Source organism: Culicoides brevitarsis, chromosome 2, assembly GCF_036172545.1.
Source record: "Culicoides brevitarsis isolate CSIRO-B50_1 chromosome 2, AGI_CSIRO_Cbre_v1, whole genome shotgun sequence".
NCBI lineage: Eukaryota > Metazoa > Arthropoda > Insecta > Diptera > Ceratopogonidae > Culicoides > Culicoides brevitarsis.
The window spans coordinates 13,510,591-13,535,924 of NC_087086.1; the positions used below are offsets into that span (position 1 = coordinate 13,510,591).

At 24.7% G+C, this 25,334-nt stretch overlaps 1 protein-coding gene across 1 annotated transcript in view; it reads left to right on the forward strand.

Moving 5' to 3' along the window:
* The window catches only part of LOC134829307 (uncharacterized), a 118,712-nt gene that overhangs the window by 18,035 nt on the left and 75,343 nt on the right, over window positions 1–25,334 (forward strand). Inside the window, exon 3 of the mRNA XM_063842337.1 lies at window positions 1,995–2,023. The gene's annotated coding sequence lies outside the window, so the exon portion shown is untranslated. The remainder of the gene's footprint in view (window positions 1–1,994; window positions 2,024–25,334) is intronic.

Here is a 25,334-nt window from a genome sequence, read left to right on the forward strand (position 1 = left end):
TTCTTCTTTTGCTTCAACAGACTATTAATAAATAATATAATAAAATGCATTTATGCATGGAATGGGGATGGCGGTGCAGGCACACAGAAGAGCAACCACACCCGCTTTGTGGATGCGTTCGTACAGAAATTGATATTATATTGGATTGGAAACCCATTTCCCGTTCCACAAATAACATAAATAATAAAAACAAATCGACGTCGTCGCTCGAAATGAAGTATCTACTGAAAATAAAATACACAAAAAGTAAACAAAAGTCAGGGAATTGCGAAAAATTGGTGTTTCGCAAATTTTCTACTTTTAAAATTTCAAATTTTAAGCAAATTTTTTAAATTTCTTTAAAAAGTATATTGAAAAATTTTACGAAAAATTATTTTTTTTTTATTTCTCTAAATTAAAATAAATAATTTTAAAATTTAATTAATATTTATTATTTTTAATTAATTTAAAAAAAAAATTTAATATTAATTATTTTAATTAAATTTTATTTTAGTTTAAAATGAATAAAATATTTTTTTGGATGTCCATTTTTTAAATTTTGAAAAAAAATTATTTAACTTTTAATTTTTTTTTAATTTTCTGCTTTACGCTAATGAAGAGTTTTTCACAATATACATATGAAGAAAAGACTTCGAGAAAATACCAAAATAGTTTTGTCAATTTAAAAAATTTTTAAAATTGGAAAATATTGTAATTTGTCAATTTCGTCTCCATTTGTTTCTTCCAACTGTTTTTAGGGCGGCCTCTGGATCTTTTGAAATTTTTGCTTAACGCTTGTGTTAAAGAAATTTTTTAAACGTGCCCGAACCATTTTAGCTGTTTCTCTTCGAGTTTTATTTTTTTAAAATTTCAAATATTAAGCAGATTTTTAAAATTTCTTTAAAAAGTATATTGAAAAATTTAAAATAAATTTCATATTTTCAACAAACTAAATGTATTATTTTTAATTAATAAATTAATTTTAAAAAAATAAAAAAAATTAATATTTATTTATTGTTATTTTAAATATTTTTTTAAAAAAAAAAATATTTTTTATGTCACATTTTTTAATTTTGAAAAAAAAATTATATTTTTTTTTAATTTTCTTTTTTTTTTTGAAGATGAAACTTTCAAAAAAAAAATATTTTTTTTAAAAATTTTTTGCAATATTTTTTTTAAAAAAAATAATTCCACTTTTTTTTTAATTTATTCAAAATATACCAATTTAAATTTTTAAAATTTATTTTTCTCCTTACTTTCAATGTCAAAAAAAATAAATTTTTAAATTAAAGAAAAAATTAAATTAAAAATTATTTAAATAAAATTTATTTCTCCTACTTTCAATATAAATAAAATTATTTTTAAAAAAAAAAATAAATAAATAAAAATATAATTAAAAATATTTTTCAATTTATTATTATTAATTATTTTTATTTTATTAAAAAAAAAAATCATGCTCGAAAAAATTTGTACATAAATATTTAATTCAATTTAAAAATTAAAACAAAAAAAAAATGAAAAACTTCAATTTTTCACATCGTCTCCTCCATCGTCATCCTCGAAGAACAATGCAACAATAAATTGCATGCATGACGAATTCGATGCTGCTGCTGCTGCTGGAACAATAAATCAAAATTGTTGTTATTATTACAGACAGACATTGTGATATATTATTATTATTATAAGTATTTTTGTTTGTTTCTCTCTCTCTGTTCTGTACGCCACGCATTCATGTGTGTAAGCGCAAACGCTCCTAGTGATGACAATAATAAATAAATTGTAATGTTGCAATAATTCAATCTATTTGAACATTTCGTACACTCGAAGCGAGAAAATTAATGTGGCAGGCGGTTGTTATGCGAAATATTCCGAGAACGATAGAGAATGTAAATTTTCGTGTCTGAATGCCAAAATGCACAAACTTGTCAGGTAATTTTGAATAAGTGTTGATTATAATTTAATGAATTGCAAGTTTTTGGGAAAATTTTAATGACATTTCTCTCTTTATTTTTCAGAATTCCCACAAAATTCCTCATTTTTAAAGGTAAGTGATAAAATTCCCCTGAAAAATGAACAAAAATATTTCCTCTTCGTTATTTGAATTATTTTCACCCATGTTGGTCATGCCTCGGTATTAAGATAAGTGGTCACCTTGATAATTATCCTTCTCCAGTCGTGTCACATGTAAAAAAGTTTGTTTTTCTCACTACAAATTTTTTCATGTCCGTGCCGAAAAAAAAACGCAACTCACAGTTCCATCACACCATGGAGCAATAAAAAATCACGCGGAAATGAATAAAAATGTCCCTCAAGTGGGCTATAAAGTTGCTTGGCGTTGCTAGAACATTTCGCGTTCTTTGTTGTTGTTGTTGTTGCTGTAAAAAAAATGTACAAATGTACAAACAGACAAAATAAATATAATTAAGATAAACATGAGTTTGATGTTAAAAGTTCGTGTGTGATGTATTTTTGTGTTGTACCTTGCTTTTTTTAACAGAGATAGGCAAAAAAACTGGGGCATTTGAGGTCATTTCAGATAACGTTTTTTGTTTTATTTGTAGAGAGTTTTGTTGATTCAGAGGGTAATTTTGCTGAAAATGGCACAAAAAGTTAAGAAAATCACAAGTTTGTTTATTGACCAGTCGTAAATATTGACCTTCAGATATTTGAAGAAAATTTTATCGATTCGAGATAAATATTGAGTTTTATTTGTGCCCCGAAAGGATTTAAAATTTTTAAGATTTTTTTTAAATAAAATTCTCGAAAATTTTTATAAAATTAAATTTTAATTTTTTTATTTTTTTTAATAATTTAAAAAAATTAATATTCTTCTATTAAATTTTTGAAAATCATTTCGTCGAAAATTGTTTAAACAATATTTTTAATTTTTTTTTTTCGAAAAAATTTCTTTTATCTTTTTAATTAAAAATTTTCTCCTATTAAAAAAAAATCAAATTGAACAAAAAAATATTTGAAATTTGATTTATTTTTTTTATTTTGAGAAAATTTTAAGCAAGATTAAAAAAAATATTTTTTTCATTAGATATTTTAAAATTTTTAGAATTTTTTTTTTTTTTTTTTACTTTTTAACAATAAAAATTCATCTTACGATTTAAAAACCTTTCATGAAAAAGTAATAATAAATATTATTAATAATAAAAATTATTTTTTTAAACTAGAGTTGTAAGTTTTATAAAATTTTTTACAAAATTCTTAGAAAAATTGATTTTCTCGATATTTAAAGCAAAAATTGTTACTTTTACAATTTTCATTATAAAAATGTTAAAAAAATAAATTTTGAAATTTATGCTTATTTTATAATTTAATAAAATAATTAAAATTAATTAAAAATTAATTAAGATAATTGAATAAAATTTAAGTTTTATTAAGAAAAATGTAAAAAAATCTGAATTGTTTAAATTAATTTTTGTTTAGTAATTAATTAAAATCGAATGGAAATTATTAAAATAATTGTTAAAAATTTGATTTTATCTAGAATTTTCCAAATTAAAAAAAAAATTAAGAAAATTAAAAGTTAAAAAATTAAAAATTAATTAATAAGAATTTTATTAAAAATCTGATTTTCATCAAATTTTCATAATTTTTCTTAACTAAAAAAATAGTTTATAACTTTTAATTAAAATTTGCGACCTCATCAAACATTTATTTCAAAGCCTTAAAACATCAAAACTGCCGTTTTAACAAAATCCTTCCATTTTACGTCATTTTTATCACTTCCCACACGATAAACTATAAACTTTGATTGTTTTCCTCCGTTCGAACGCAAAAAAACGTGCTACTTCAGCAACATCGAACGTTCATGACTTGCCTTCTAACGACTAAATTATCCACAAAAAAAATGATTAAATACCACCAAACTGTTTTATATTCTCACACCGAATTCACGTTAAACATCTGTCAGCTTCGACTGAAATTTATCCGGAAAATAGTCACATCATCATCATTCGAAAACTTTATAAATTAAGGCTTTCCACTCTCGCCTCGCGCAGTGAAAAATAAATATGTTAAATCATTTTGCAGGTATTTGCGCTTCATATTAAGTCATGTCATGTTCCGTTTCGCAAAATAATAAACAACGCAGGCTTTTAACATTCCATTTGCGTAAAATTTATAATTTTTGCTCGGAAAAGCAGGAAGAAAGCGGCCATAGAAAATTTTTTTAACTACAAAATAAAATAATTATTATTGCCAAGTCGGGTGAAAATTAAAACTCTTGCAATGCGATATATTTTTGTGAATGCACATTGAAACCCGAACGTGCAAATAATTATTTCAGTTTAAAATTAAAACAATACAAAGGCAGCTAGTTGCCTCGAACACATAGACACACACAAATTGAAATTAGAAACACTTGAAATGCCTTTTAATTTTATTTCAATTATTTTCTGTTCGAAAATTCTCGTGTGGTGATGATGATGATGCGATGCGATGCAGGAAATAAGTTAAAAACAGCAAAATTCTATCAAAAAGAGTAATCTCGTTAAAATTTCTGCTTGTCGCTTTTAATGATTCAGAAGTCCCACAAAAAAAATGTCTAGTCACTGATCCAACATTTTAATTTAGCAATTCGATTTTCAGAAAAAAAAACATAAAAGAGACATTTTCATTAAATTGGAATTTTATGTGATTTTCCACTTTTATGTGCACACCTGAATAGATTTTTCCCTTTAACATTGTTTCTTTGGCATGCAGCACACACACATGAGAGGCTTAAAAATTTTATAAGTGCTTTCTCATGCAATTTCTCCGTATCTGCATCATCGTCAGAGCAAACAGGATAAATATTTCCATAAAAGCAGTTTTAGCTAAATGACTTCTCAAACAAAGTTTTTAATAATAAAAAAATGTATAAACTTGTTAAGAACGGTACTTTTTACTACTAAATAGATAGAGAGAGATAAGATGTGAAGAAGCTTAGCTAAAAAAGATACAAAAGAGACTCGTCTTGTAGTTTTTAATAAAAGTTTAACGGTGCTTAATTAGTAGTTGTGCAAGGTTGTTTACTTCTTTTTAAAAAGGGAGTGATGTTATTTTTTCATCGAAATAAAAAAAATATAAAACTTTATCTAAGAGAATTTTTTTTTTTAAATATTTAAAAATTATTTTATTATTATTAAAAATATTTTTAAAAAATTATTTAAATATTTTTAAAAATAATTTTTTAAAAAATTAAGATTTATTTGTAGCTTTGAATTTTAAAAAATTAACAAACATTTATTTCCGAGAACTTTAAAAAATTTTTTTTTTTAAATTAATCAATTTTTTTTAAATTAAAAAAAAATAGATTTATCTAAAATTAAATTATTATTAAATTAATTAATTAATTAATTATATTAAATTAATTAATCTAATTATTATCTAATTTTTTTATTATTAAAATATTAGAAAAATAATTTGATTTATTTTTAATTTATTAGAAACTTAACATTTTAATTAAAAATTATTGTAATTGATTGATTTTTATAATTAAAATTAAATCAAAAATTAATCAATTTTTTTAAAATTAAAAAAAATAGATTTATCTAAAATTAAATTATTATTAAATTAATTAATTAATTAATTAAATTAAATTAATTTATCTAATTATTATCTAAAATTAAAAATTAAAATTATCTAAATTATCTTAAATTATCTAATTATTTAAAATTATTAAAATTAAATCAAAAAAATAATTAGTTTTTATAATTCAATAATTTCAATATTTTAAATATTTTTATCATTTTAATATTTTTTAATAATTTAATTTAAATTTAATATTAAATATTAATTTTTAAAGTGATTGAATAATTTTTTATTTTTTATTCAATTTAATTTTTTTTAATTATTAAAAAAAAATTAAAAAAATATTTAATTAATAAAAGTTAAAAAAACAAATTAGAAATAAAAATAAATTTTTTTAACAAATAACAAAAAAAAAAGATAAAAATTATTTTAAAGAATATTTAATTAAATAATTTAAATAAAAATTAATTAATTTAATATTCAAAAATATTTTTCCTATTTTTTAAAATTAAGTTTCTAAAATAAATCATTAAAATTTAAAGAAAATTCAATATTTAAAAAAAAATAAATTTAAATAAAAGTTAAATTTCTACTAAAAATGGCGTCTCTAAAGCACTTCAAGCCACTCACTGAAAATGTCCTTCACGCCATTTCCGTCGAAGATCAAGTTTATTTATCACAAAAGCACTCTTACCATTAATTATTTATTAAAAAGACGGCAGAAAAAATATTTTTGTTTGCTTTATCTTCAATTTTTCTTTTTTCATTAAAACAAAAAACGAACAGAAAGTTATTGACGCGTTAATTAAGATTTTTTCTCTGCTTTTCATAATTTCTTAAAAGTGGGTCAACTCACTTTTTCTTCATGTACTTTTTTTGTTTTGTTCATTCAAAGTCCGTTTTTTCTCATTCCCTTTGTTTTTTTTTTATTCTAGATTCATTTAAAATTCAACAACGAGCGAAATTTATGTCATTTTTGGTTTCCGTCCTGCCTTGTCTCGCTCTCGAGATACGCTTAAACACAATAAATAAATGAATCCACTTAAAACCGAAACTCGCTTCGTTCAAGAGCAAGAAAAACGGGAGAAAAGTGAAAAAAAGAATTAATAACAAACAAAGATCGTCCAACTTGACTTCTTTTCTAGGGCAAATCGTCGAGATGGAGAGAAAATAAAATTTAAAGCGGCATAAAACGAAATAAAATGCTAAAATTTTAAAATAATGTGTCCTGAATACGAAATGAATGAAGAGTCGGTCATGAAGACGATGTAGACGACGACGAGGTTGCAAAAAATACAAAATAAAAAGAACGAGGAAGAATTACGTAAATAAATACAAAATATAATAAAATACTTTTTCATTTTCTTTCATAGTCGCTTTTCTCTCAATCGTCACTTAAACGACTCAAAATGTTCTTTTTCGAGCATTTTTAAAAATAACAAAAATAAAAACTTTTTTTGTTGAATAATTTTTTCTCTCTAAAAGCGGCAACTCGTAATGAAATGTCCTTTCAGAGGAATTATTGTCGGAGTGTAAAAGCCGTATTTTCTGCAATAAAACCTTAAATAAATAGAATTTTATTGCGTCAGAATTTTTGTTATTGTTGTTGAATTTATTACAGGCGAATACTGAAAAAGAATACAAAATAAACACTTTGATAAGTTCAAAACAGTTAAAAGGCATGATGACAATAAACAATGTAATGATAATGATGAAGATTCCTTCAGTTTTGTGTCTCATTTTTCACAGGCAAAATTTTAGCGACACACTGATGAGACATAAAATATAAAGTGAACTGGTTCGGTGAAGGAGAAGAAAAATACGGCAAAGAAAATCACAGTTTTTAATGAATTTTGGAACGGAGGAGTAAAGTAGGGTGACTTAAAAAAATAAATAAAAATTTATTTTAATTAAATTTAGAATTAAATTAAATTTTATTAAAATTAAATTAAAATAATAAAAAATATTTTTTTTTACTAAATTTTATATTTTTTTAAAAATTAAATAAAAAAAGTAAAAATATTATTTATTTAATTCTCAAAATAATTAATTAAAATAAAAATAAAAAAATTTATTAATTTTTATTAATTTATAAATTTAATAAATTATTTTTCTCAAAAAATTAAATATATAAATTAATTAATAAATTTAAATAAATATTAATTAATTTTAAAATTAAAGTTAATAGAATTTTTAATTTAATTTCAATTTAATTTTAATATAATAAATAAATTTTAATAAATTTAATAATTAATTAAATAATTAATAATTAAATTAAATTAAAAAAATATTTATTTATTTAATTTTAATTAACTTTAAAATATTTATTCTGATTATTTTCAATTTTTTATAAATTTTATCAATCAAAATTTTTAATGGAGACGTCTTGCATTTGATTAAAAAATAAAAATGTTCACTCTACAAAATATCTCCAGCACTTTTCATATAAAAATAACAAAATTATGCTCTTTTTGGGCTTTAGTGGCACGTAATTAAATGTACATAATTTTTATAGTCCTTTACAATGTTATCGTTTCTTCGCGTTGTCTGTGTCGTTGTTCGTGTCAGGGTTATGTCAATTTTGAAGAAAATGTCGTTGAGCGTAATAAATATAATGGAATGTAAATTAAAAAAGACAATATTTTTAGTATGAAATTCATTCATTGTTACTTTGTCTGGCAAAACTTTCAGCTTTTTGTGCAAAAATGCGAGAGAGAAAAACAAGAAGGAATTTTATAAATAATAATTGTTGTTTACTCAAAATAATTTTTCGGTTGCGAAATAATGTTTAAAATTAGCATTCAAGGAATTTATTTTTATAATTTAATGAATTTTATACAATTCTCTAAAAAGGTTTTACGAAAAAAAAACAAGAAAATTTATAATAAATGAGTTTTTGAAGGAAATCAGACAAGTAAGAGCACTGCAAATATTGTTTTAGTGCAAAAGTTTATCAAAAATTGAAAAAAAAACTGAATGAAGAATGTGTTACGAGAGATTTAACTCTCTCTCTTCCTCTCACATTCATGTAATAGTAGATTATTTTTTTATGTCATCTGAATAAAAAATTGAATTGTTATTGCTTCACTCGAGTAATGGAAGAAAAGTAGAGTGAACCGAATGAAATTCAAAACAGAAAAAGGGAGAAATTGTTAAATGGCCATCATAGTGGATCATATTTCACTCAAAGATTCTTATCGAAATATCGAATGTCTCTTCATTTCTGCTTGAATGGATGTTTTTCTTTGTCTTTTGTTTATTTTAAAAATTGCTTGATCCAAATCCGCAATTTGATTCAATCGACATTCGATGAGGATATCAATTTACGAAATCTGCATAACAGAGTGCTCTTGTACTCAATTAGGGCGCAGTAAGTGGTCTAATGCTGCTAAGAAGAGATTATTTTTTAATAATTTCTTGAAAAAAAAATTTTTTTAGGATATTTTGGATATATAATTGTCTGGAAATGAGATTTGTGTTTTTCTAGAAATTCTTGTTTACGAGAAAAAAATTATTTATTGAGAAAAAAAATTATATTAATTATGATAAATTATTTTTATTCGTAAAAATATTGAGGAATCAAAAATCAAAATTATTTTCAAAATTATTTTATTTTATTAATTCAAAACAAAAAAATTATATTTTTAGTAAAATAATTTTTTTTAAATAAATTAAAGGGTAAATATTTATTATTATTTTTTTTTAATTAAAAAAATTTAAATTAAAATAAATTTATTTAAAAAAATTATGAATTTTATTCTCAAAAATATGAAATTAAATTAAGAATAAAATTTAATTTTTTTATTTAATAAAATTAATTAAATAATAATTCAATAAATTTTATTCAAATTGTTTAATAAATTAATTTTTTAATAATTTTTAATAAAATTTAAAAAAAAATAAATTTATTTAAAATAAATAAATAATTAATTAATTTAAATTTAAAATTAATAAAATTTTTTAAATAATATTTAAGGTAAAATTACATTTATTTATCATTTTCTTTTTTTTATTCAATTTTTATTCGTAAAAAAATTTTGAATTTTATTCTTAAAAATGTGAAATTAAATTAAGAAAAAAAATTAATTTTTTTATTCAATAAAATTAATTAAATAATAATTCAATAAATTTTATTCAAATTGTTTAATAAATTTATAATTTTTAATAAAATTTAATAAAATCTTTTAAATAATTTTAATATAAAATTTCATTTATTTATTATTTTCTTTTATTTTTTAATTCAATTTTCATTCGTAAAAAAATTAAATTAAAATTTAATTTTTATCCATCAAACCGCTCCAAAATTCGTTCAACTTGAAAAAAACATCAAATTTTTTTCTTGTTTACCAAATTTCATCGCCTTTCATAAAAACTTGAAAAAAACATCAAAAGCAGCATGTTGTCGTTCAAACACACATCAAAAGTCAAGCACATCAATGTTATTAAAAATTCAGTCCTTGAACCGATTATTTCCAGTAGATAACATCGAAAGAGTATTTTTTTTTGCGTCAAAATAAAAATGACTCCCACGCAAAAAACGTCAAAAAAAAAATCTCAAAAAACAAATAATGTAAATTGATATCGCTGAAATACCTTCACCAACTTGAACACAACTTCAGGCAATTATTGGATTATATTTTTGCAAAAATTTTATTTAAATTTTTGGCACGAGGACTTCAACATGACAAGGACAATTTTGGCTGGATAAGAAAAAAAAAACAATTTTATAAAATTATCAAAATTCAGTCCGTGACACCGGAATTTCGACAACATTCCGATGCCTGTCACCTCCGATATCCATAAAATTATGTAAAGACGTGCGGCAAATTCTCTCTTTGTTCGCAATAATAATTAGTGGAGGAAAACAATTTTGTCGCACGCCGCCGCCACACACCGACTTTGACGAAAATCTGTCGTTTTTCCGTCGATGCGAGATAATTTTGCCAAAAAAAAAAAAAATTGTGAAAAGGTACAAACAAAATGCCAGCTTAATTTAATGGATATTGCCGAGAAAAAGGATTAAATAAAATTACTTTCTTACCGTATCTCGGCTGCCGGATCTCCTCGTTTTGCTCCTTTATTAATATTATAGTGATCCCATTTAGTTGTATTGCGTTCACGTTCGTCAAAATGAGCAAAAATGGATTTCACCTTGATGTAACTAGTTTAAAATTCTCAAACTAATTTTCCTACAGCTCGACTCGTGCAACCGTAAAACCATAAAAATTCAATTCGTTCCCTTTTTTATGTTCTTATTTGCTCCGAAACCGTAATACGAATTGTGAATTTCGAGTGAAGATGAGGAATTTTATTAAAAGAGAGAAAGCAATAAAATCACGTCAAACAGAAAATGAAAAGTAAATCTTTAAAATCAGGTTCACCTCAAATAACATAAAGTTTTGTGAATGTAACCCCACAGAAATGACGGCAACGACGACGACGAGGTACACTAATTAAATGCCTCGTGTGTGAATGTGCCGCGCGCATTGACGATGGAGGGATGTCGTTAAGAATGTCATTACCTTGCTCACATAATTAAAAATAAACTACTTCACTTACTGCCGTCATGCCAGCTTGCGAGCTTGTCATGTACTTTTGCGATAAAAGTAGCGAAATGAAAAGAAAAGAAAATTTGCGCGAGTGAATGATGAGTTTCTAGCGCGAAAGAGGCACTCGAGACATTATTCATAATTTTGTGAAGAGCGAACGAACTTGATTAATGCGTAGTTTTTTAATGAGTTTTTATTCGTTGAAAGGGAATTGTACAAGGTGAAATTTTAAGTTGAAAAGACTATGGAAGTGTCATGTTGGTGGCATGAAAAATCAAAGTTTTGAGTTAATGACTTATTTGAAAAAATTTCTTTTTAAAATTATAATAATTTTTTTTAAAGATTTGCAACAAAAAATATTTTTTTCCATTTCTACAGAAGAAAATAATAATAATAATAAATTTAAAAAATTGAACAAGTGGTTTTTGAACAATTTTTTTTATTCATCTTTACCAAAATAATTTGAAAAAAATATTTAAAAAATAAAACAATTTTTTTCCTCATTCTGAATAAGAAAAATATTTTTTAAATAAATTTTTTTTTTTTTAAATTTATTTTTTTTTTTTAAAATTTTTTTTAAAATAATTTTTACTTATTTTTCCGGTTGTTTTTTTTAATATATTTTATTTAAATTGAGTCAAATTTCAGTTACATATTTAAAAAAAAAATACTAAAAAATGATTTTCAGTTTTATAAATTAAATAAAATAATTAATAAAAATTTAATTCAAACTTTAAGCGTAAAAATATTTTTTTAAATAATAATTAATATTATTAATAATATAATTAATTTCATAAAAATAATTTTAAAAAATAAAATAATTTCCAAAAATAATTTCAAAGCTTTGCTTGCTTTAAAAATGCAAATTTTAAATCTGATTATTATATTGTGAACCAAATTTTAGTATTTTTTTTTTAAATAATAATTAATTTAAATTAATAAAATTTTTATTTAAATTTTAAAATTAAATTTTAATTAATTTATTAATTAATTAATTAATTATTAATTAAATTAATAAAAAATATATTTTGAGCTTAAAAACTTCAATAAGTAAAAATTTTGTTCAAAACAATTGCCGAAAAACTTAAAAAATAAATAATAAAAAATTATTTGAAAAACCCAAATAAAAAACTAAAAAGGACACACAAAAAGGCTCAAAATAAATAAATAAATAAAATTTTCTTTGTCAATTCGATATTCAGTCATGCATGTATTTGTCTCGAATTGTATCTTTTTCTATATGAATGCACATTTCGTACACATCCTTTATACACAAACATATTTTTAGGCCAAAAATTGTCTTTTTCAACGTTCTCTTCAACAGAAAAAAAAACACAAATGTGGCTTGTTTGCATTGGTTGCTTGGAGCCTAATATTTGCCATAGTATCAACTCATTATCCCCATAAAGACCAATCGGATTTTATTCTTTTTTACGTTTTTTTTTGCGTTTGGCAAAAATTCTGAGTGATTGTCTCGATTTACTTGTTCGTCAATCCTTTCCGTGATCGATTCCGGAATAAATTTGGTTTCTGTTTATCCTTCTTTTTCCTCATTTTTCTGATTTTTCTCCGTTCGAAGGTACGAATTTCCTGTCTCTGCGAAGGATTGTTTGCACAAAAAAAAAAAGAATATTGAAGAAAAATCGATCTATAGAAATTCCATTTTTGCAACTAATACCCAATTGTCTTTCGCATCGAAGAGATTTTTTCTCTGTTTTTTCTTCCTTAATGATACCGATATATAATACATTTATTTTAACGTATCCGCACCAACAAATGAATGCGCATCGTCTCCTTTTTCGTCTCCGAATCTCGTACACAAAAAAGTATCCAATTCCATTAATTTATTTTTTTTTTCAAGCCGACAGAAAAAAAAACGAGCAAATAAAATCAGATAGATGTGAGTTGAAGATGAAAATAATCATAGAAAAAAAAACAAAACGAAAGCTCCCGAAAAAAATAATAAAAATAATGAAAGACAAACAAATATCACGTTTATTTAGAAGGAAGAAAAAAATCTCGAATTTTGCTCAGTCGTTGAGTAATGAATGGTTTTTTCGCATTTTTTTTCTCAATATTATTGGAAAAAAATTGTTTGTTATTTTTTTTTATTTTGAGGAAAATATCGGAAAAAAAGGAAGTCGAATGAGTGGAAAAGAAGATTTGAAGAATGAATGCAATCAGCATCAATGTCGAAGCGAAAAAATCTTTTATTATTTTTTTTTTTTTGTATGTGTCGCAAAACGTGCACATCTAGAACAATATTTTAATCAATCTTTTGAGCCTTTTTTGTCGATTGACCTTCGACAGCACGATTTTTAGGTTGGAATGTAATTTGTTTGTTTGTTGTTTAATTTCGACATAAATGAGAAAAAATTGAGTTCATTTTTTTCTTTTTGGGCAAAATGCCCGATTGCGTCAATCGATCCAGTTTTATGACACATGATAAATTTTTTTAATTAAAGAAATTTTATTTTTTAATTTTTTTTTTGTTCTTTAATGAAAAATAAAATATTTTAAAAATTTAGTTTAAATGTTATTTTTGAACTAATAATTAAATAAAAATTTTAATTTAAAAGAATAATTTATTTATTTTAATTATAATATAATTTAATAAATTAATAAAAAATAAATAAATAAAAAATAAATTTTTAATTAATTTTTAAATAAAATTTAATTAAATTTTTAAATTAAAAAAATTTTAATTTATTAATTTAATTAATTAATTAATAAAATTTAATTTATAGTTTTATTATTTATTTTGATTTATTTTTTAATTTAATATTTAAAAAATAAAAAAAATATATTTTAAATTAATTAATTTTTTAAAATTAAAAAATAAAAAAAAAATATTTTATTAATTAATGATTTAATTTATTATTTTTTTTTACTAAAAAAAAATTTTTTAAATAAAAATACCAAAAATTAAATTAGATTTATTTTAATAATTAATTAAAACACATAAAATGACCATTCTCGTCTTGACCATTTTTGCGACATCCCATAATTTGATTATCTTCCTAAAATTTGTTACTTAAACATTGAACCCTCTAACAAAAAAAAAAAACTTTCAAAAAATCCTAAAACAACAAAATTCTTATCCCATTGTCTATTTTAGGGCGACTTCCATCCATTTTTCTCTCATAGTTGGCAAATACACCCCAAAAAAATAAAAATAAAATTATTGGAAAACAAACAAAACATCGGGCAGACACCGAGTCGCCTCGTATGTATTTTTTTTATCATTTCAATGCCCATAAGATTCAGACAAATCGAGACAATAGTAGTTAGTATTCACATCCGGATGGTCGGCATGGCATCCCATGAAAAAGAAATGATATTTAATGGTCTTTATATATCGATTTGTTGTTTTATGCTGCTTTGATGATGCGTTATAGCCATGTTTTTCTACAATTTTCTATTTTTTTTACATTTTTTTTTGCTCCGAGTAAGAATCAGAAAAATTGAAAAAAAATAAAACTCGAGTGAATTTTTGATGAATATCAGTATTAAATTTTACTTTTTTTTTTATTGTCATATGTGTCTCCTTCGATTTTTTTCTGTTTTTTTTTTCTCGTATGTGAGAAAAAATCATGAAAAATTGTTGAAAGGATGAGAAAGTAGTAACTGCAAGGTAGAAGACGAACAGCGCCAATGTGTCGCCAAATGTCCTTGTTTTCTTATTCAATAAAAAAAAAGAATGAAACACAATATTTTACTTTGTTTGTTGCCAAGGATGGTGTCGAGATGCATGGTTTTGGATTTCCTTCGAAAGTTTGTTCAGTTTCTTACGTATTTGTGGCGCCTTGCGTTTGTCGTCAGCTTGAAAATAATATTTTTCCTCCGAAGAAAAGTTTTTTTCCTCTATTTTTTCGTACATGTGGCATTTTAATGTAAATTTCAATGTTCGAGTGTGGTTTCCCTTTGCATACAAAATTTTTCTCTCTACGTTTTCTAACGAAAATCTGACAAACAGGCAGCTTGCCCGAGAACCGGAAGTTTTAATTTATTCAGATCTGTGTTTCTCTCGCTCCTTCGGTGTGCTTCAACTTGATTTTCGTTTTTGATGCTTAAAAAAATGATGGAAGACTGGCGGTTGCACCCACGCGGTAACAAAACCTCAACAACGTGCTTCAATGTTGCTCTATATTTTTGTTACGCGATGCGATTAAAATAATACAATTTAGAGCAAAGCGAGAAAAGAATAAAACTTTTTCAATTCTTCTGTTCTGCCGACGCAACGTTGTGAAACCAAACAAAAAAAAATACCTGAGTAGAAAGTTGTCGTTTGAAAAACAACCAGAACGCATTTTTAAACAATTCAGAATGTGCTATGGGGCAAAATTATAAAATGTCATTTGGGATGAAAATTGAAAAATTGTAAAATGGGATAAAAATCCAAAATAATCATTAGAATAAAATTTCTTAATGCCTTCTGGGCCAAAAACTTAAAGAAAATTTTCACTGGGTAAAAAATTAAAAAAAAATGTGCCATGGGGCAAAATTTTAAAAATTTCTTTTGGGAAGATATTTAAAAAAAAATTCAAAATCCAAAATTTTTAATATACAAATTTTGCTGTTTAAAGCATATTAAAGCTAAGAATTTGTGAATGTGCACTGGGTCTACAATTGAAAATGCGTTCTGGGCTGAAAAATTTAAAAAAGGAAAATTTAAAAAAATGTGCATTGGGGCAAAAATTTCAAAATGTCCTAAGGGATGAAAATTAAAAATGGGATAAAAATTCAAAACAATCATTATAATTTAATGCATTCTGGGCCAAAAACTTTAAGAAAATGTTCACTGGGTTCACTTGGTTTAAAAAATATTAAATCTAAAAATTTGTGAATGTGCACTGGGTCAATAATTGAAAATGCGTTCTGGGTCGAAAATTTTAAAATAGGAAAATTTGTTAAAAATGCTAAATATCCATATCGAAGAATGCCTTCAAGGCGAAAAGAATATTCCATAAAAAGAAAAATCACGATTCAAAATGTGCATTGGGGCAAAAATAAAAAATATCTTATTAATTTTTAAGAAATTAAATTGTAAACTGGGTCAAAAACTCAAATTAGTTTCTAAGTCAAAAATTTCTTAAAAATTTTCACTGAGTAGAAAATTAAAATTGTGCATTGGGATAAATAAATTTTCCAATGCCCAATGCACATTAAAAATTTTCGTCCCAGTGAACATTTTTAAAAATTTCAAACGTCAAATCTGCATATTTCCTCAATTTTTCTTCGAAATGCGGTAAAAAATAAAGAAATAGGGGGAGCACTGTAACAACACTTAAAAGTAAAAAGACATAACTCAAATAAAACAATAATTAAAATAAAAAGATTTTAAATTTAATTTCATCTACTTCCCTCATTTTTACAATGAAGCCCGATTCATGCTGCTTTTTTTCATTATAATTGTTAAAGTACTTACTCTTAGGCGGGAAACGTGATTCAAGTGTTCAAACTTCTCTCTCAGGTAGGATGATGACGAGTACTGGACTAGTTGGCATCAACTTTTGAATTGAGGATGAAAAAACTTTTTTTTTTATTTTATTTCATCCAAGGCAAGTCTTAATTGAGCAGAAGAGGTTAATTAATTATGCGTAACCTTTTTTCAACGTTGCCTTCTTACCTACTTAATTTTATTTCATTTTTACTTTTCTAAAATGATTTTTGTCTGAAACTCGTTTCATTTACCGTTCCACCTGATCCCTTTTTTCCTTCCCTTCCTCCGCTATTGAAGCTGGCAAAGAAAAAAGTTAACATTATTTTCTTATGTACTTTTCTCATTATTACTTTCCTTTTGCTTGTCTTCTGTTTCTTATTGAGGTCTTATTTACTTAGGAGATGTACTCTGCTGTCTTCTTGTCTCGTTCGAAAAAAATCCGAAAAATTGACGATGTCAATATTTGACGATTCGATTGAAAAAAAGGATCAAGTTTCAATTATTTATTATTATCATCAGCTCAGGTTTCGATTGGGAATCGAGGAGTAATGGTGAATTGATTGACATTTGGTTTTAAAAGCTCTTCTCGTGTTTCAACATATTTTTAGCTTTTTACCGAAAAATTTCGAAAAGAGAGAAAAGTCCATTAAGGACTAATTTGTAGGCAAAGACCTACGACACTAATTTCGCTGAAAGCCTTCTCCATTACATCCATTACCGCTATTTGCATAACAAACACCTGCCTCCCTCATATTTTTCCCAATAATTACTCGTTCTAATGTAATGTGGATCGCAGACACATATTTTCGCATGTAGCAAAGATAAAACGCTTTTTAAAATTATTCCCCATGGTATCTTTTGATAATCCATTTTCGCATCTCGAGTCTTTTGTTGTCGGCAAAATGTTTGGTGAGGTCCTCCTTCTACTTTCGTGCGTTTCTTTGAACGAAATTAATTGTGTTAAATAATTTTTTGAGAGAAATTTGTGTTAATTGCTTATTTTTGTAATTTTAATGTGAAAAATTGACTGTAAATTGTTAAGCAAAAATTTTATTAATCGTTTAATTTAACAAGAAAAAAAAATAAATTCATCAGACAAGAGACAATTTTTAAGACATTACCCCCCGAGATGTTTTGATAAATTTTCAAGGCCGAGTCTCAATGTCATGAGTTCAAAAATTTGTGTCTGTTTTTAATAAATTTTAATATTTTTCTTTGAATTTTAGGTACTTCTTTAATAAACAAAAAAATTTAATGACAAATAAATAAAATTTTTCAGCAATATTAGCTAAAAAAAATAAATGTTTTGAAATAAAAAAAAAAAATAAATAAAAATAAATTAATAAATAAATAATAAAATATCACAAATTAGGTTCAAACGTTTTAATTCAAATTTAATTTAATTTAAAATAATCACTAAATTTTGGGTAAAACAATAATTTTTTAAAAAATTATTTTAAATAAATTTATTTTTTTTCAAATTAATACATAAAAATGCTACAAAAAAACTAGAATTTAAAAAAAAAATTAAAAAAAAATATTTCAACATTTTTTTTTGTTTTGAATTACATCTTCATAAAAAAATATTAATTTTGGAGATTGCAGATAAAAAATTAAATTTTTTTCTGATATTTTTTAAAAAAATATTTATTTTTAAATTTTTTATAGTTTTTATTAGTATTATTTTTTAAATTTTTTTTTCTTCCAAAACGTTGAATCTGATTTTCAAATCAGAAAAATAATTTTACAATTAATTAAAGATTTTTTAATTCAAAAACTTGATTGGTTTTTAAATTAATTCAAATAAAAGAAGAAAATTTAAATTTTTGAAAAAAAAAATTTTTTTAATTTTATTTTAAAATTTTTTAAAAATTTAATTTTAATTTCTCGAAAAATTTAATTTTTAAAATTTAAAATTTAAATTTAATTTTTAAAAAATATTTATTTTTTTTCTAATTATAAAAAAAAAACTTAAAAAATTCTTATATTTCATTTAAATAATGAACAAAAGCTTCTCCCGTATTTTCATTACCACACATTCACCACATTTCCTGATCTACGAAAAATCTACCGACAAAAAGTTTGATTAAAACCGAATCTTTTCGTCATACATTTTTCTATCTTCTTTTCCCTCCATTTTCTACACTATCTCGCTTGTTTGCTATTTGGGGCGCAAAAAGGATTAACCATCATTTTGATGTTCAAAGACGAGGCAAATCCACATTCGAATCCCTTTTAACAGGCTTTTTGTGTGTTTTTTTTCTTTAATACCATAAAGTTGTAAACAAAAACGCCTCAATGTAATTTTTTTTCTTTTTCTGAAAACTGAAGCCAGACAGAATTTCAATAGAAGAAAAAAAAAGAATTGAACGAAATTTAACATATTCGCTGTGACTAACACGTCATTCGACGAACGAACATCAAATGATTGCATCAGGCTATTTACAGTTATCGTCTCGGGGGACAGTTTGATATAAAAATAAGAGAGAGCAGAATCGATACTTGAGACTGATAAAAATGAGATAAAAACATTTATGTGTCAAAGTTTTTTTCCGTTCTCGTCCATATGATCATTTTATGAGCCTCATTTTTGTTTTCTTCTCTATTTTATTTTTTTTTTTTGTATCTCTTGGATAGAAAAAAATAAATTTTTAGAAGAAGAATAGAATGACAAAAGTAGATATATGGATTTTATTGACGGCTAGCTGTTAAAAGTTGTATATTATCCGTTATCTCTCTCTTTTGCTGAAAATGAAATATATTGAAAGATGGGAAAAGTTTCCTTAAAAAAAAAATCGAAAAATACGGAAATGGCGGTGAAACGGAAAGAAATACGAGGCAATGTATCGAAAACGAGTCACTCAAATAGAAAGGTGACTGACAGTGGATGTTCCTTTTATAAACATTGTGTTTGTTTGTCTTGAAGCTTGCGATGGGAAGAATGTGTTCATTCGAGCGTCATGATTATTTTTTATGCTACAAAATTTTATATATATTTTTCATTATTTATAAAATTTTCTTCTTCTCGTTCCTAAAAACGAAAAAGAAATTTTTCTTTAGAAGAAAGTCATTCACGTGACTGCTTTTCATCGAATTTTCGACGATAAACGATGCGAATTGTTGTTTTCTCTGGGACGAAATGATAAATAAATAAATAAAAAAGTACACAAGACGCATACTTAAGTAGAGACCGGGCCACGTTTTTCGTGCGGCGAATCGCTAAGAGCAATAGACGTTCTTCAGCAAGACAGTCAAGGTGAAATATTTTTGTTTTTATTTTGGAATTGTGCGTCGCATGAGTGGATTCTTTGTTGTACCATTCGATACGATTATTGTCTGCGATGTCAAGTTTCGCAAGTGAAAGGACAAAGAAAAAGGTCAAAGGACAAATATTTTGTCGAGGAACTTTGAACGTCGTTGGCTTTGGGGTCACATTTTGTTTCTTGATTTAAATATTTTCAAGGTTAATTTAATTAAATGATAAAGTAAATGTTAATGTCAGGTGTCAATCATAACTTTGGAAATTTTTTTAAAACAAAAAAAAAATAAGCTTCTAACTTTTTATATAAAAATAACAATTTTTAATTTTTTTATGAATAAATAAAATTTTTAGAAAAAAAAATAAATAAAAAAAATTATAAATTTTAAAAAAAATTAATTAAATTTTCAATAATTAAAAAAAAAATTAAAAAAAATTATTAAAAACTATTGAATAAATAAATAATAAATATCAAATAAATTTTTAAAAAATAATGAATCTTTGTAAAATAATTTAAATTAATATTTAAAAAATAAATTTTCATTAAGTTAAATTTTATAAAGTTAAATTATTTTATAAAATATTCATTGAAAAAATATTTTTATTTAAGATAATATTTTTCTTAAATTAATATTTTTTAAAACAAAAAAAAATAAGTTTCTAACTTTTTATATGGAAATAAAAATATTTTTTTGATTTTTTTGTGAATAAATAGAATTTCAAGAAAAAATAAATAAATAAAAATGTAATTTAATTTTTAAATTAATTAAAATAAATTAAATAATTAAAATAACTTCCAAAATTAAAAGGGATAACTTAAAATAATTTTCAAAATTGATAAAATACCTTAAAAAATAAAAATATTAATAATTTATTTATATTTATTTAAAATATTAAATAAATTTTAAAATTATTAAATAAATTTAATGAAAAATAAAAATTAATTAAATTAATTTATAAATTAATGAATATTTTGTAAAAAAATTTGAATTAATATTTTAAAAATAAATTTTCATTAAGCTTATAATATTAAATAAAATTATTTTACAAAATATTCATTAAAAAATATTTTTAATTAAGACAATATCTATTTAATTTTTTTAATACTTAATTTGTATTTTAATAATATTTATTTAATTATTTTTATTTTTTTTATTTTAAAAAAATGTTTATTTATTTTTATTTAAATGTTTGTGTTAAACTTACATTTTTAAAAAATTAAAAAATTAAAAATTTTGAATTAAATGATAAAAAATCTTCTTAGAAACGCAAAAAATTAAAATTTTCCATAGTTTTTGTTTGGAATTTTCCGTTAGTCCTTTTAAATGTCCTCGATTTTTTTCACGATCAAATATCAGATAATTTACCATCACAAATGAACAAAAAAACAATCCTCAAAGAAAACAATTTCTCACAATTACGGTTATAACTCAAACAACTTCTTCCCAATTATCATCTTTTATACGTCTCATTTTCTCTGTAGTGGCTTCTTCACTTCGTAATTAATTTTCTTCCGACTCTTCTCAAATAATTTCTATCTCCGTATGTCAAAAGAGAAAGTACGTCACAACCAGAAATCCCATAGATTTTGGGCAAAAAAAAACAAAAAATCAAGCAAAAATTAACTTCACATATCTCTTGTCATTTCTGATCCCTTCCTTGGTTGATCCTTTAATTATGATGGACACGTAAAGCCATATAATTTATAAAATTGAACCTCTTTCAACTGAGAGACAATAAAGCGACTTGGATGAACGAGCATCGCTCTCGGACCAAAAAAGTTACCCATATCACGTGTCTTTAACTTTAAAAATGGGTTTTGTGCCTTTATTACCTTTTTCTTCCATTTCTCGCAATGATTTCTCTTGTCTCCGACATTCAAAGGTAATTTTTCGTAGAAGACGCAAGAAACAATGGGCATTGTTCATCATCATCATCATTTGCCTTGCTGCCGAGAAAAAAGGGATCAAAGAGAATGATTAAAGAGATTTGTTTTATTTTTCTTGCTCCAAACGCTCGAATTGGCATAATATTTTATCGCATTGTTCATTCCAACTTTCGACCAGATTTTGAAAAAAAAAATTTTTATGATAAGAAGCACGCACGAACGCATTTCTCGTATTTATTAACGTTGTTATCACTCCGTATTCCGAGCAATGTTTGCACAAGTGACACCTTGTTTCCGACATTTTTCCCCTTTTAACAACGTACTTCGTCATCAAAACAACAAATATTGTGAAGCACCTTTTTCGCACATGCACGACATACGGCAGGTTAAACATAAACAACAGAAATATATCCGCTTGGAGAGCAAGTAATGACATCAAGAAAAACAACAAATGAGTTAATGCTGAAAACATGTTTGTCGCTTCTTTGCTGCTGAGTACGAGAAATTGTGTGCGACTGAAGCGAAAGAAAACGAGAAAAGGGTACTTGTGTTGAGATGGCATGACACAACAATGGAAAAGAGTTAAAAATACAGGAGGGGAGACGTAAAGGGATTACAAAAGAAAGAAGTCGATTGCAAGGACAACACATTTTCGATAAATGTTTTAACTTTTTTTTTAAAGCATTTCGAGAAAATAATGCGATTTTGAGTTTTAAAGGTCTCATAAATAATGAGGAGTATGAAATTGTGAAGTGAGGAGTACGAAAATGTGAAATTGTTGCAAAAGAAAATTTGTTCAAAAATTAAAGAAGATTTCGAGAATAAACTTCAAGAAATATTTTGAAACAATTAATTAAAAAATTCCTAAGTTATGAGGAGTATCAAATTGTAAATTAAGCGAGGAGTAAGAAAAATTTAATAAATTTTAAATATAAATATCTCCGTATAAAGCTTTTTATGTGTTTTTGAACAATTTCTTGAATGAGGAGTACTAAAATGTTATATATTTTACACTACAAACCCTAATTTTACAGTGAGGAGTACATAAATGTAAAAATATCATTTTTATCTTTACGAGGAGTACAAATATGTGAAACAAGAGTTATTTTTGATCAATTTTTGTTTGAACCACTGAGAATTTATGAACATTTAAAAAAGCTTTCAAATTAAGAGGTGAATGAAAATGTGAAATTTGAAAGTTATGGACTAAAACATTAAATAAAATATTAGTAGATTTTTGCTTATTTTCGGCGAATTTGTAAGACATGAACTTAAAATAGAAATTTTTGGCAAAAAATTCAAATTGATGCCATTTTACAATGCTTTCAAATTGCTTACTTGGGAATTTTTTAAAAGAGGAGTACAGAAATGTAAAATCTTTCAATTTAATTGTTCAAATAGATTCATTTTTTTTGGATTATATTAAATTTTTACATGAAATTATTCTTGTTTCACAATTTTGTACTCCTCGTATAGATAAAAATAAAATTTTTACATTTTTGTACTCCTCATTGTGAAATTAATAATTTTTGGTACTCCTTATTCAACATGAAGTTTGTCCAAAAGTACAATGAAATACACAAAATGCATTAAATTTCATATACTGAGGAGTATGAAAATGTGAAATTATTTGAAAAAGATTTAAATGCGATAAAGTTCTTCGTTCCATTCACAACAAACCACTACCAAATTCCGTTATTTGTTTTTGAACGATCCTTTTGTAAAAGTCGTGTTTTAATAATAAATGAAATGAAATTCAACTGCAAACGTTTTCCAAGAGCAACAAATACGTTTATTTTTGTCTTCCTTTGAGGCCTCGTTTTCTGTGATGTTCTCGTTTTGTGCAGATAAAGCTGCTCGTTATATTTATCGCTCCTTTTCTAGCATAAAAACAAAGAAAACCAGATTATTCTCCATGTTTGTCCACGCAACCACAGCAACAGCAGCCTTTATTGTCAGTTTTCCTTTGTGTCTTCTAGCAACTCGTTTGAAATGACTGAGATATTCGATTGTTGTCTGCAACAGGATCTTATGCCAACAATAGTCAAAAGGCGTCATTTGTTGCACACGAGATGCCTTCCAAAGCAAAGTGAAGTTCGTGAAAAGCTGGGAAAGGATTTAGCTGAAGTCGTATTCGATCGAATGAACTCTGTGGAGAAAAATCTGATGGGAATCGATAAACCTTTGAAGGGACCGAAAGAGCAGCTTTGGATTGATCCGAGAAAAAATGAAAAACTTTTGAGGGAAATACCAAGCTATGATCATGTCAAAGCAATCACTCATCAAGGGATTTTAGAAATCGGGGGCGTTTTGGAAAAAAGATTTGCGGAACATGAAAAGGGCAAAATTGAAACGGCGGTCCAGGAAGCAATTGAATTTGAGAGATTTGAAGCTAATTTGAAGACAAATTTCAAGTTGAAGAAGGAAAAAGAAAGACATGAGAAAGAAATGAAATTTTTAGAGATGAAATTGCTTCAGGAATACCAAGAAAAATTGGATGCTTTGAAAGTAGCTTTTGAAAATGAAAGAAAATCATTAATTGAGTGTCTTAAACAAGAAAACGATCGAAATTTAAGACAAGCTGTGAATGAAGTCATCACCAAGACACAAGAAAAACTAAAAGAAATTTATGAGAAAAAATGTTGTGAAACCTTAACTACCAAAAACTGCCATGTTTGCTGTTGTGAAAGCAGTCAAGAAGAAATTTGTCTCCAAAATTCATCAAGCTTAGCAAAAATCGACTCACTTTTGAACCAATTATACGAATCTACTTTCAATAAATCTCCACTTTTTTGTCTCGCCTTTGAAGAAATTCAAGAAGAAATTGATTCATTAAAATTAAAATCCTCCAAAAGCTCTTCTACTGTCTCTACAAAACACTATAACGAACCTTTGTTAGATGAATTGACACCACAAGTCGTCATTAAACTAATAATTAAGCACATTCAAGCTGAAATTCCTAAATTCAATAAAACAGCTCTCATAAAAGGAGAAAAATGGGAAAAAGAAGCCATCAAAGCAAAATTAGAGCAAATAGTCTCATTTTTCATTAACGGACAAAACCTGACGGAACACGTGAATGAATGTATCGAATCAATGTCTTCTGATGAGGATTTTGACCGAGAATTTGAGGAAACTTCCATTAGATACCCTGAAGGAAAGTTAATTGCTCATTTGGATTCGCTTGACTTGATTTCTGTGCCTCATGTTCCTCCGTAAGAATTTTTTAATTTGCTTGGTTTGGATTAAAAGGTATTTATTTTTTAATAAGGATACTTACATTTTTCAGCGTTATTTTACCAATTGATACCTCGAAGTTGCTTGAAGTAAAAGATTCCTTGGAAATTTTCTCATATCGGTCAAAAAATGTATCAGATACGGTCGATTCTTCCATCAAAGATGATTCTGAAATTTTTGATAACCCAATTAAACGTCCTCCAAAGATCCTTCTTCAGAAAAGAAATCCTCCTCCAACTTTTGAAATTAAACCAAAAGCTCCAAAATACTTCAAAATCCACAAAAGTCCTCCGAAAATTCCATTCAAAGCTTGTACTGATGAGGATATTGAACAACTTTACGACGAATATCAAGCAAAGCATCCAAATCCACTGCAAAAACATCTCCCATAAATTTTTCTCATCCCACTTTGTTTTTGCTTTAAATCAATTGATTGTTTCTCAAATTATCCGTGAT